Source organism: Aotus nancymaae, unplaced genomic scaffold (genome assembly GCF_030222135.1).
Source record: "Aotus nancymaae isolate 86718 unplaced genomic scaffold, 86718_ANA_hifiasm-v0.15.2.pri h1tg000090l, whole genome shotgun sequence".
Classification (NCBI taxonomy): Eukaryota; Metazoa; Chordata; class Mammalia; order Primates; family Aotidae; genus Aotus; species Aotus nancymaae.
In genome coordinates, this window is record NW_026988505.1 from 3,640,221 (window position 1) to 3,653,269 (window position 13,049).

Consider the following 13,049-nt stretch of genomic DNA (forward strand, 5'->3'; position numbering starts at 1 on the left):
TCGGGAGGTTGAAGTGGGTAGATCACTTGAGGGCACTAATTCAAAAACTAGTCTGGTCAACATGGTGAAACCTCGTCTCTACTGAAAAAAAAAAAAGCAAAAAAATTAGCCGGGCGCCATGGCAGGCCCCACTATTTGCCAATCCCAACTACTCTGGAGCCTGAGGCAGGGGAATCGATTGAACCCAGGAGGCAGAGCTTGAAGTGAACCAAGATCCTGTCACTGCACTCCAGCCTGTGTGACAGAGCAAGACTCGATAGTAAAAAAAGATAAAAAATAATTTTGTCTTTTTTTTCTACAGTTCATGTGTTTCTTCTCATGAGCTATATACGTTTTTCAAGAATTAAACATCTGAGCTCCTTTTCCTATTTCTTATCTTAAATATTTTGTGTAGAATATATATTTTCCTCCGGGATAGTAAAAGAGAACAATACTATGTTCTTTTTCTGTAAGTCTGTATATATAGGTTGCAATTATGTGGCTACATTGTAAATCTTAGGATAAGAAATTATATCCATAATCATGTTTCATTGGCTATCAAATGAATTTTCTTTAACTCCTTTTAAGTTCAATATAGATGCTTGCCAGTGGGAAGAAACAATAAGGTAGATCATCTTCATATTGATTTGGTTTAAAAAAAAACTGTCAGGAAACTATTATAGATATGAATTTCACTTAAAATACATAATATTAAAATACTTATAGTAATATTAAATTTACTGAGCCCCACTATTTGCCAATTATTGAGTTATTATCAACAGTTCTGTGTCTAAATAATCATCTCGTTTTTACATTTTATTAAAATATCTGTCTTATTTATATAGTTTCCTCTCAAAGTTGTTGAGTTCCCAGTTCTAAAAGAGAGATGTTCTGATTTTAGATTCAGTAAAGTGTTCATTGCAGATGCCTTTTGGTTTTGGTTGGCTTATTTTAGTGCTAAAATCTCACTTATTATTTATGTAAAAATACAAGCTTTAGTGAGCAGAGCTGGGTAAAAATCCAGGGCGTTGTAGGCTTTCTGAAACACTGAGGAATTTCTGGGTTGTCTTTGCTGTGACAAAAGTCTCCAAGTTTGATTCTGGTGTTTCTTAGTATGCTAGAGCTGTGTTGTACCCTGGGACATCAACTATGGTGGAACAAACTTTGTTTTTTCTACATGCTATTCAATGGTTTAGTTACTCAATTTGTTTTTACGAAGAACCTACTATTTTTCAGTACTTGGAATCAGCACTTTAGAAACCAGCTCTACCACTAACTAGTTGCATGATTTGGGGCAAGTTGTTTAACTTTCCTGGACCTCAGAGTCCTTATCTGTAAAGAGATATAGTAATAGCATTTACCTTAGAGAGTAGTTGTGAAAAACAACTAAATCCACATGTTGCCTAAGTAAATGCAGTATCATTATCTATTATAAGCTGCTAATACTGATAGTGGTAACATAAACAAACACAAGATAAATAGGAAAAAAAACCACTTATTAACAATTTATTAACTATTTACTAAGCCATCTCATTAATTTGCCTAAAAGGAGTTTTATTTTAATATCAATTAACATTATATAGTATATAACTAGTTTATAGATAATTATGGTTACTGGTTTCTGCATTTACACACTTTAAAATAATTAGAATATTCTGCTTGGTCTCCAGAACGTTAAATTGTATGATATTGAGAATTTAGAATAGTTCTGAAGGTTAGATAGTGGAACTTTACAAAGGAAACAGTAAAACAATTGAGTTTGTTTTGGCGGCATATTAGGTGTTGAACTGAATTAAGGGTAAATAGATTACATCCATTTCTATAGGGGCTCAAAAGCAAGTATTTTATATTATAGGGATTGAGATGTGATTGAGACCAGAAGTATCTGATTGGGACATTTTAAAAATATAGAATTATGTTACTTCAAGTTGAGAGGCAGAACGAACTCTTCTTAGATTTTTTTTTTAAAGAAAATATAGCTAAAAGGAATTAATTAGATCAAATCAAGGAATAGGTTCGTTAACCTGTATATGTACCAGGTGGTTTTATGAGAATTGCATGAATCTATCACAAATTTTAAAAGGGTGTGAAAGTTGAGATTACATAAAACTAGAAAAGCTAGGCAGGAGAAATACAGCAATACGGGGCTCTCCAGGGAGCAGCCTGCACCTGCTGCCTATGATGAGGCTGCACCAAGACCCTCTCCTGCCCGCCTCCCTGCTCTCAGCCCCTTCACTGCCGCGGAGCCTCAGCTGCTGCCCCAACTGCTCCTGGAATCTCCAGCTTTTTGCCCCAGGCTCTGCACTCAGAGCTTGCACACCCTGCGGGAGTCCTCTCCTCCTTCTGACACAGCCCCACCTGCAGTGAGAGGGAGCTCCCACCACCCTTCCTGGCTGCAGAAGGAGTGCTCAAATGAGCCCCTCCAGTGGGTCAGGCAGAAAACTCTGAGGTGAATTCTCCCCGCACTGCTGCCATCCCTAGCAAGACATGGAGCCAAATGCCTGCACGGACGCTGACTCAGTATCCCACTCACAGGTGCGATTTTTTTACATCCCCTTCTTTCACTGTCTTGAAGTCAAATGAATGGGCGGCCATCTAGCAAGGCTATACTCTAAGGGGACCCACGAGGAGACGAATATGAACACGCGGTAACATCACTGCTTCCTGTGGCCCTTGTCGCGGAGAGGAAGGAAGGAAGTGGCCCTCATAGCTTTCTGGAAGGAGACGTGGGAGGCAGAGTTTGGAATTTAATACAAACTTCAGATGAAAGATGATAAAATCTGGAACAGAGCAGACACCACGGAGAGATGCAGGGGAAATTACCCCAGGCTCGTCTCAGATGGAGACTCAGCAAGACTTAAGACGTTCCAGCACGGGGAGGGAGGAACACGGGAACCCCGAGCACGAGGAGGGAGGAAACAGAAGATCCAGGGAGCACTCGCAAGGGGAACTTCCGGGGGAGCTCAGGTGTTTCAACTTTTTCCTGCTTCGCTCTCCAGGACAGAGATGGTATTTCTCCTCCATTCTCCAGACGACTGCAACCCCCCCGAGCGTTTAGTTCCAGATTCAGTCATGTTTAATGAAAGGAGCCGTGTTTGGCATAGAGACGGAAGACATGTTTTCTAGAATTTGTCTCGCTGACTTCCTTCATATCTCATTGAGTCTAATGCCAGTGGTCCAATTCCCCAAGAGCCAAGGAAAGAAATACCTAGAAGCCAGGAAGAGGAGCCGGTGGTTAGTGTGTGGTAGTGAGCAGTGGTGTCCGCCACATCCAGGTAAGCAAGACGCCAAGGAAAGCAAGACACCAAGGAAACAGGTTAGAATTAACACTAGTACATCTTTTGCTCATATGGTGTGATTCAAATCACACTATCTTCCTTTTACCTTACTTTTATGGCTTACATCCATTAAAACTCTTGGTGCATGTTCTTTGATTTCTTAAAGTTGACCTTTAAACCTGTCCAAAGTATAAATGACAAATAATGAATTTAGGCAGCTTGGGTTTATACAATTCTCTTCTCTTTTTAGAAGTTTCTTTTATCTTTGTGTATGCTTATGCAGACTTTCTATATATTTTCTTGATTCTGAGGACGTAATAACTAACTGAATTTCAGTTATTTTGTGTTATATTGCTTCAGAAAATTTTTTGCCCTTTGTCATTTATCTTGGAGAAATGTTCAAAACAAGTATTCCAGGTTGACATACCTGCATAACCATACACTTAGCAGAACGCCACTTAGACACCTGAAGGCATCTCAATTAAGCAGAATTACCATCCAAATTAAGCAGCAGCCATTGCCATTAAGTATAATTAGGCTTAATTTGATTCCTTGGGAGACATTCCAAGTAAGTGGGTTTCTCAATTAAGTGCACGTTGATGAAAGTGTATTACGTATTGAACATAAGAGATAAGAACAGTTACATAAAAGTTTCCAGGCAGTGACTCTTGCCAGAAGCACTGATGGAGCATTTTGGATAGGAAGAATTTGCCCACTTCAGTTTGTATGTTTGACCTGGTCTGCAAACTTGTAAGAAATAAGACAGGACAGAAAACTAAAATAAGTTTCCAGTGCCAATGATGGATTGGTCAATACTCTTTTCTCTCTTTCTTGAAACATTTAATCCTCTCTTGATTTATACTCTTTCCTAGTCTTATTTCAGCTTTGACTGTTGTATGACCAAGTGCCATGGGTCAGTTTATTGCAATTTATGTAAAATTCCTCATACAAAATAATTAATGATGGAAGCTTAGCATATCTCTAATAATGCACATGACATGTTATAATGTCGTATATCAAGTCAAAAGGAACATGAAATATCCATCATTAGAAATCTAAAACTATTAGGAGAAACTATGTCATATCTTCTATGCAGGAAGTTATAAAATGAAAGGTCTTTCAAGAAGATTACTTTAGTGGAGAAGCAGATTTTTAAACAATTGCAACTGCTCATTCCAGGGTATTCTGGTAGAAAGTCAATGCAAGGAATATAGTAATATGATATTTATAAATATATTGTAGATACATTCGACAATCCAGCTATTTTCAGAACTCTTGATGAGTCCTGCAATCAGAATTCTTGAGAAAGTAATATATATTGTGAGATATGTGATACAGGAATTAAGATAAAATGCTCTCAAAAGTTTATCCCTGGGTCTCCATTGAAAAGATTAAATATGTCATGGAAGACCTACCTTCTACTGATTTCTTTTATGTATAAATGTATGCATGCATGTATGTTATGTATGTGTATATATGAAATAAGCACATACCTGTATATACACATATGCAATATACCAGCTGGCATGAGAGGTGTGTGTGTTCTAAGTTCAAAATTTTTGTTATATGGATCTCAAGTACATATATAGATACATGCATAGATATATACACACACATTTTAAATATATTCTGTGGTGACATAATTTCAGCGACTGATTCTAATTTGAGCTTCTTATTGAATACTTTTGTTGCTACTAAAGCTCATTAAAAAGTCTTGGAACATTTAAAAAACTCAAAACATTAGTTCATGTTATTGGTTTGTTTCTTGTTTACTCTTCTTTTTCTCCAGTTTTATTGATGTATAATTGACAAAAACCTATATTAAGTGAATCAATAATATTAATATATTAAGTAAATCAATATTAAGTAAATCAGGTGAGTTCCCCACAAATGCCAATACCTGTACAGTCATTGATGGGTTTCCATCTCTGTCTCCCGTGGGGGAACCATCCTAAACATTGGGCACTCGTGATGCGTGGAGGGAAGAAGGAGAGTGATGAGGATAAGGAGTCCAACTCTATAAAGAGAAAGCAGGGTGTTCAAGAGGGGCAAGTTGCAGAGGGCATGAGGAAGGGAGCAGAGAGATCAAGGAGGATGCAGTGGAAGGGTAGACATTTCCAGAAATGAGGGGAGGGGAAATAACCCATCCTTTTGCACAGGTGCGTTGCTTGGGAATATTGCCAGAAAATATGGCTGGGAATTTGAGCTGATACCAGATGATACGTGTTATAGGCATTTTCTCTCTTTTCTTCTTCCTTTCCCTCCCCTTCCCTGTCCTCTTCCCCTCCTTCCTCCCTCCCTTTCTTCCTGCCTTCCTTCCTTTCTTCCTTCCTTTGTTCACTTACTTTTTATGTCTTCATGTATATTTTGGTTTTTTGATTTTTAAAACTTTCACTTTGGGTTCAGGGGTACATGTGCAGATTTGTTATATAGGTTTTTATAGAGGTTCATGTATCACAGAGGTTTGTTGTACAGATTATTTCATCACCCAGGTATTAAGCCTAGTACCCAATAGTTGTTTTTTCTGGTCCTTTGCCTCCTCCCACTCTGCACCCTCCAGTAGCCTTTAGTGACTGTTACTTCCTTCTTTGTGTCCATGCATTTTCATCATTTGGTGCCCACTTGTAAGTGAGAACATGCAGTATTTGTTTTCCTGTTCATGTGCTAGTTTGCTAATGATACTGGCCTCCAGCTTCATCCATGTTCCTGCAAAGGACATGATCTTGTTCTTTTTGTATGGCTGCATAGTATTCCATGGTGTGCATGTACCATATTTTCTTTATCCAGTCTACCATCAATGGGCATTTATGTTGATTTGGGATTTTGCTATTGTGAATAGTGCTGCAATGAACATACACCTGCATGTGTCTTTATGAAAGCAATTTTTATTCCTTTGTATATGTATTTAGTAATGACATTGCTGAATCAAATGGTATTTCTGTCTTCAGGTCTCTGAGGAATCACCACACTGCTTTCCACAAAGGTTGAATTAATTTATGCTCCCACCAACAGTGTATAAGTGCTCCCTTTTCTCCACAACATTGCCAGCATCTGTTTAATTTTGACTTTTTGGTAATAGCCATTCCAACTGGTGTGGGGTGGTATCTCATTGTGGTTTTGATTTCTGCTTCTCTAATGATTAGCGATGTTGAGCTTTTTTCATATGCTGGTTAGCTACATGTATGTCTTCTTTTGAAAAGTGTTCATATTTTGTCCACCCCTTAATGGTTTTTTTTTTCTTGTAAGTTTATTGAAATTCTTTTTCAGTAACTCTTCACATCCTCTGTGGACCAGGGAGGAGGGGAGGATTGAGTGTGGTGGGGCTGAGCACATGCACAGCACACCAGGAGGGGCTGGTGGAGGCAGGGGAGGAGCATTCCACTGGTCTCCAGAGCCAGACCTCAGTTCGTCCTCTTTCTACCACTGACAGCGTGTGGGATTTGGAGGGCTATAAGTCCTGGGCCCATTTGTATTTCCTTTTGTATTAATTGTATCCACCTTTACATTTTGTCGTGAGGAATATATAATCGATTTAAAGCACCAGGAGTATTATCTGCCATATACTAAGTCCTCCATCTTCTTTTTATTCTTTTTCTCACCCCTTCCCCCTCCTCCTCCTCCTTTTTCCCCTCCCCCTCCTCTTCCCTCTCCTCCTCCTCCTTGTCTTCTCCCTTTTCTTTCTTCTCCCCTTGTTGTCCTCCTCCTCTCCTCTCCATCTTTTCCCTCTCCTCCTCCTCCTCCTCCTGCTTATTTTAAATGAGTAGGGTCAGAAAGAGATTAATGGGGCCCTGTATGACAGGCAAAGAGTTTAAGTTTTATTCTCAAAGGAAATGGGGTATCAGTGTATTATATTTATGAAAGGAATGGCATTAGAATATGTATACATTGGAAAGATTAGTCTGCTTCAGTGATGGCACAAGACTGGAAGCAGGAAAATTCAGAGCCTTATTCTAACTATGAAAGATTATATGAACCTAAATCAGGATGCTTGCATGATGTTTGAGGGGAAAAAAAAGCACGTTAATAGATTAGAGAGATATCTCAGGGTTATGCAGTTAGTCACAGCAATTTGTATGTTTACATTATACCTTTATTAATGAACAACTTCTAACAAATAAAATAAGAATTGCTTTAAACTTAATACTTGCAAGAAAATACTGTTATGTTTGTATCAGATCTATTTTTGGGAAAGGAGCTTTAACTTATGATTCAATGGTTTTTTTTTTATAGAACTTGAGATAACAAATTCAGAGATAAAGAAGAGGCATTCATTTGCATTTGAAGTATTTGAAGGTTAACATAGAAATCTCTGTTATATATACTGATTTAAGACATTTTGAAATACAATTGAAATAGATGGGATTCAGTAGACTTTATTTACTTAACTAGGGGATTTACAGATTGGTGGAGAAGCAGACATTAGACACACAACCATTTCCTAAAGCAGGGAAGGGAGCCTCCCCCTCATTCAATCAGACATTTTCCAGTGCAAAGCCATGATGGCTCTGCCTCACCTTCCTGTTAACTTTCCTCATGTGCCACTGAGGAAAGAAGGACACGCATCCAACTTGCTTTGACAGATCCCTTAGTTCATTTTGGCTATCATCATTATTTATTTATTTATTTTTGTTAATGTGTGCTGTAGAGTTAGGTAGAGGTTTTTTTTTTTTTTTCCAACGTTTGTTTATGTTCAGGGGTACATGTGCAGGATGTGCAGATTTGTTACATACGTGAGTGTGTGCCATGGTGGTTTGCTGCACAGATCTTCCCATCACCTAGGTATTAAGCCCAGCATTCTTTGGCTGTTCATCATTAGTTTTGTGGTGTTGGTTCATTACTGTGTCCTTGTCAACTCTCCAACATATCTATCTCTATGTGCCAGGCGTTCCATTGTCATTGCCTTCCCCATTACCACTGCTTAATAGTTGCAACTTTTTTCATAAACTGAGTTTGACTTTGGTGACTACTTCCTTCTCAAGCGTCTATCATCACCCTTTTCAAGATTGGTTGTGTTTTTTGTTTGTTTGTTTTTCTACCACAGGGGCAACTACATTCTCTTTCTGCTGAATTGATTTTTTATAACACCCCAGTTCTTAAGTTTTGGAACTAAATTTGTTTATTTTTACTGCCGTCTCCTGGAACTAATAAATAGAATACAAGGTGCATGCTTTTGATTTGCTTGCAAACATGAATTACACACACACACACACACACACACACACACACACACACACCGCCCCCGCCTGCCCACCCGCTGTGGAGCCAGCATTTCTGGGAAGACTAATCCCTCATCAGTGTACAAGGTCAAGTGTTAAAGAGGTAAAGGATGCGGCACAGCTGTAGACAACAGACCTGCAACCATTTAGCATATGAACGTCTAGACTTGTGTAGGAGTTATTTATGGACACTGAGGAGGACAAAAGGAAAAAATCCACGTAACATCCTGGGGGAAGAGCTTACAGGAATTAATCATTGATTTTTTTCTAAATAAAAGTTTCTTAAGTTAGGGAGAAGGGAAAAAATTCTAGTGTTCAGTAGTGCAGTAGGAAAATTATAGTTAATGATAATTTATTTTATATTTCAAAATAGCTAGAAGAGAAAAATTCTAATCTTCCTAACATGAAGAAAGATATATGTTTGAAGTGATGGGTATCACAGTTACACTGTTTAATCATTATGCATCATATACATGTATCAAAGTATCACATGTACCTCAAATATGTACAACTATGTTACATAAATGAGTAAAAGTAGTTTAAAAATGCAGAACTTTGATGATTGTGTGCCTAGTATATACCCAAAAGAATGAACGTTAGTATTCATGACAAAAAGGTTAAAAAAATTGTTTTTGTATTTTGTTTGAGATGGAGTCTAGCTCTGTTGCCCAGACTGGAGTGCAGTGGTGTGATCTTGGCTCACTGAAACCTCTGCCTTTTGGGTTCAAGTGATTCTCCTGCCTCAGCCTCCGAAGTAGGTCAGATTACAGGCACCCACCACCATGCCCAGCTAATTTTTGTATTTTTAGCATAGATGGGGTTTCACTGTGTTGGCCAGTCTGGTCTTGTACTCCTGACTTCATGATCTGCCTGCTTTGCCTCCCGAAGTGCTGGGATTACAGGTGTGAGCCACCGTGCCCGGCCAGGTTAAAAAATGCTTTTGTTTTGTTTTCTATGAGTAAAATTTGTTTTCTATAAGTTAAAAATTGCTTTTGTTTTGTTTTCTATGAGTAAAGTCTGTGTGTAAGTGGTTGAAGATACAGAGTGAAAATATCTATTTTCTTTGAAGCTCAGTTATCTTTACAGCTCTTACAGGTGGTCACTTTTTTTGCCTTTTAATATGTTACCTATTTATTTTATGCATTTGAACTTTTAAAAATTTTTAGTATTCTCCTTTTTTAAAAGAATTGTACTTTAGACTCTGAGGTACATGTGCAGATCATGCAAGATTGTTGCATAGGTACATTCATGGCAATGTGGTTTGCTGCCTCCATTCCCCCATCACCTATACCTGACATTTCTCCCCACGTTATCCCTCCCCTAGCCCCCTACAACAGACCCCAGTGTATGATGCTCCCCGCCTTTGTCCATGTGTTTTTATTCAACATCTCCCTATGAGTGAGAACATGCCGTCTTTTTCTGTTCTTGTGTCAGTTTGTTGAGAATGGTGGTTTCCAGGTTCATCCATGTCCCTACAAAGGACATGAACTCATCATTTTTATAGCTGCATAGTATTCTACAGTGTATAGTTGCCACATTTTCTTTGCCAAGTCTATCATTGATGGACATTCGGGTTGGTTCCAGGTCTTTGCTATTGTACACAGTGATGCATTGAACATGCGTATGCATGTGTCTTTATAATAGAACAATTTATAGTACTTTGGGTATATAACTAGTAATGGGATTGCTGGGTCAAATGGAATTTCTCTTTCTAGATCCTTGAGGAATCGCCAAACTGTCTTACAATAGTAATTATATGAGTAACAAAAACAAAGCAAACCTTTTTTTATTCAGCAATTGTTTAAATTTCACACTCTAAGGTAACTAGAAAGAAATATGAGAAAAGTTGCTAAAATCCTGGTTTGCGTGAAGCTATGACTTTAGAAGGAAAATATTAGAAAATAAACAAATGCAACTAAATAAAAAATATTCAAATAGTGCCAAATACATTAGGAAAATGAAATATGGTGGAGAAATAAATTTTTGACAATATTCATAAAATGAATAAAAACTACAGCCGTGTGTAATTCCTCCCATCCAGATCATGACCTAGCAAAGAATGACATAGTATTTTAAATGCTTTTACTTTCTTTTTTACTTAATACTATCTTATGAACACAATTCTGTGCTGATAGATGCAGTTAAAAAATAATTACTAAATGGATGGATTTTATTTTTGAGTTCAGGGGTGCATGTGCCGATTTGTTACATAGGTAAACTTGTGTCACGGGGGTTTGTTATACAGATTATTTGATCACCAGGAATTAAGTCTAGTGCCCAGTAGTTGTTTTGCTTGATCCTCTTCCTCCTCCCACTGTCCACCCTCCAATAGGCTCCATATTATTGTTATTTTAACCAATCACTTGTTTAACATATACGTCTTTGTGATTTTTTTATTATTAACTATAATAGTGTTTTTAAATTCCTGGTGGATACTTTTTTTCACAGATCCAGGATATTTGGCTTCAGAAAAATGTCTAGAAATAAAATTTTACTGAGCCTAATACATAAGCATATTAAGGGAAGATTTTAAGTGGGGAACTTTTGATTTTGTCAAGTAGGCTAAAATAACTTCTGGATTGCTGTGACACTCATCTGTGTTCAATCTTAATGTGTGTGTGTGCACTTGTGCGTACATACATATGCCTGTGAATGTGTGTATGTACACGTGTGTGTTCATGTGCAATTGTGTGTGTGTGTGCATGTGTGTGTGTCCTGTTAATAATACTGAACAAGATGCAGATGGAGGAAAGGAGGGCTCCCAAGTCTTTCCAGATTCTAAAACTCTCCAATCGGTTGATGTTTTGTAGCCTCCGTGCCACTAGACTTTGTTTAAGGAATGTGATACAGATCTCTATTCTACATCATGATTTTAACATCTCACTTTTCATCTTTCCCCACCTACTACTATATTATTTAGAGAAGATTTTTATTTCTTTTTTTGTTATATGTATATTTTATTGCACTTTAGGTTCTGGGGTACATGTGAAGAACTTGCAGGATTGTTACATAGCTACATACATGACAGTGCGGTTTGCTACCTCCATCCCCGTCACCTCTATCTGGCATTTCTCCCCATGTTATCCCTCCCCAACTCCCTACCCCCCGCCCCGCTGTCCCCTCCAGTACCCACCAACAGACCTCATTGTGTGATGCTCCCCTCCCTGTGTCCACGTGTTCTCATTGTTTAGCACCTGCCTATGAGTGAGAACATGCCGTCTTTGATTTTGTGTTCTTGTGTCAGTTTGCTGAGAATGATGATTTCCAGGTTCATCCATGTCCCTACAAAGGATGTGAACTCATCGTTTTTGATGGCTGCATAATATTCCATGGTGTATATGTGCCACATTTTCCCTGTCCAGTCTGTCATCGATGGGCATTTGGGTTGGTTCCAGGTCTTTGCTATTATAAACAGTGCTGCAATGAACATGTGTGTGCATCTGTCTTTATAACAGAATGCTTTTAATTCTTTGGATATATACCCAGTAATCAGATTGCTGTGTCAAATGGAATTTCTATTTCTATTTCCTTGAGGAAGTGCCACACTGTCATCCACAGTGGTTGAACTAATTTACACTCCCATGAACAATGTAAAAGTCTTCCTGTTTCTCTACATCCTCTCCAACATCTGTTGTCTCCTGATTTTTAAATGATCGCCATTCTTATTGGCGTGAGATGGCATCTCAGTGTGGTTTTGATTTGCATTTCTCTAATGACCAGTGATGATGAACATTTTTTCATAAGTTTATTGGCCTCATATATCTTCTTTTGAAAAATGTCTGTTCATATCCTTTGCCCAGTTTTGAATGGGTTTGTTTGTTTGTTTCTTGTAAATCTGTTTTAGTTCTTTGTAGATTCTGGATATTAGCCCTTTGTCAGATGGGTAGATTGCAAAATTTTTTTTCCCATTCTGTTGGTTGCTAGTTCACTCTAATGACTGTTTCTTTTGCCGTGCAGAAGCTGTGGAGTTTGATTAGGTCCCATTTGTATATTTTGGCTTTTGTTGCAAGTGCTTTTGGTGCTTTCGTCATGAAGTCCTTGCCTATGCCTATGTCCTGAATGGTTTTGCCTGGATTTTCTTCTAGGGTTTCTATGGTGTTAGGTCCTGTGTTTAACTATTTAATCCATCTGGAGTTAATGTTAGTGTAAGGTGTCAGGAAGGGGTCCAGTTTTTGCTTTCTGCACATGGCTAGCCAGTTTTCCCAACACAATTGATGAAACAGGGAATCCTTTCCCCATTGCTTTTGTCAGGTTTGTCAAAGATCAGATGGTTGTAGATGTGTGGTGTTGCCTCCGAGGCCTCTGTTCTGTTCCATTGGTTTATATCTGTGTTTTGGTAACAGTACCATGCTGTCTTGATTACTGTAGCCTAGTAGTATAGTTTGAAGTCAGGTAGCGTGATGCATCTAGCTTTGTTCTTTTTGCCTAGAACTGACTTGGCTATGTGGGCTCTCTTCTGGTTCCATATGAAGTTTAAGGTGGTTTTTTCCATTTCTCTGAAGAGGGTCATAGGTAGCTTGATGGGGATAGCATTGAATCTAGAAATTGCTTTGAGCAGTATGGCCATTTTCACAAT

The 13,049-nt window shown here is 38.2% G+C and overlaps 1 protein-coding gene across 1 annotated transcript in view; it reads left to right on the forward strand.

Moving 5' to 3' along the window:
• The window catches only part of CSMD1 (CUB and Sushi multiple domains 1), a 2,129,340-nt gene that overhangs the window by 1,453,708 nt on the left and 662,583 nt on the right, over positions 1 to 13,049 (forward strand). The gene's annotated exons all lie outside the window — the stretch shown is intronic.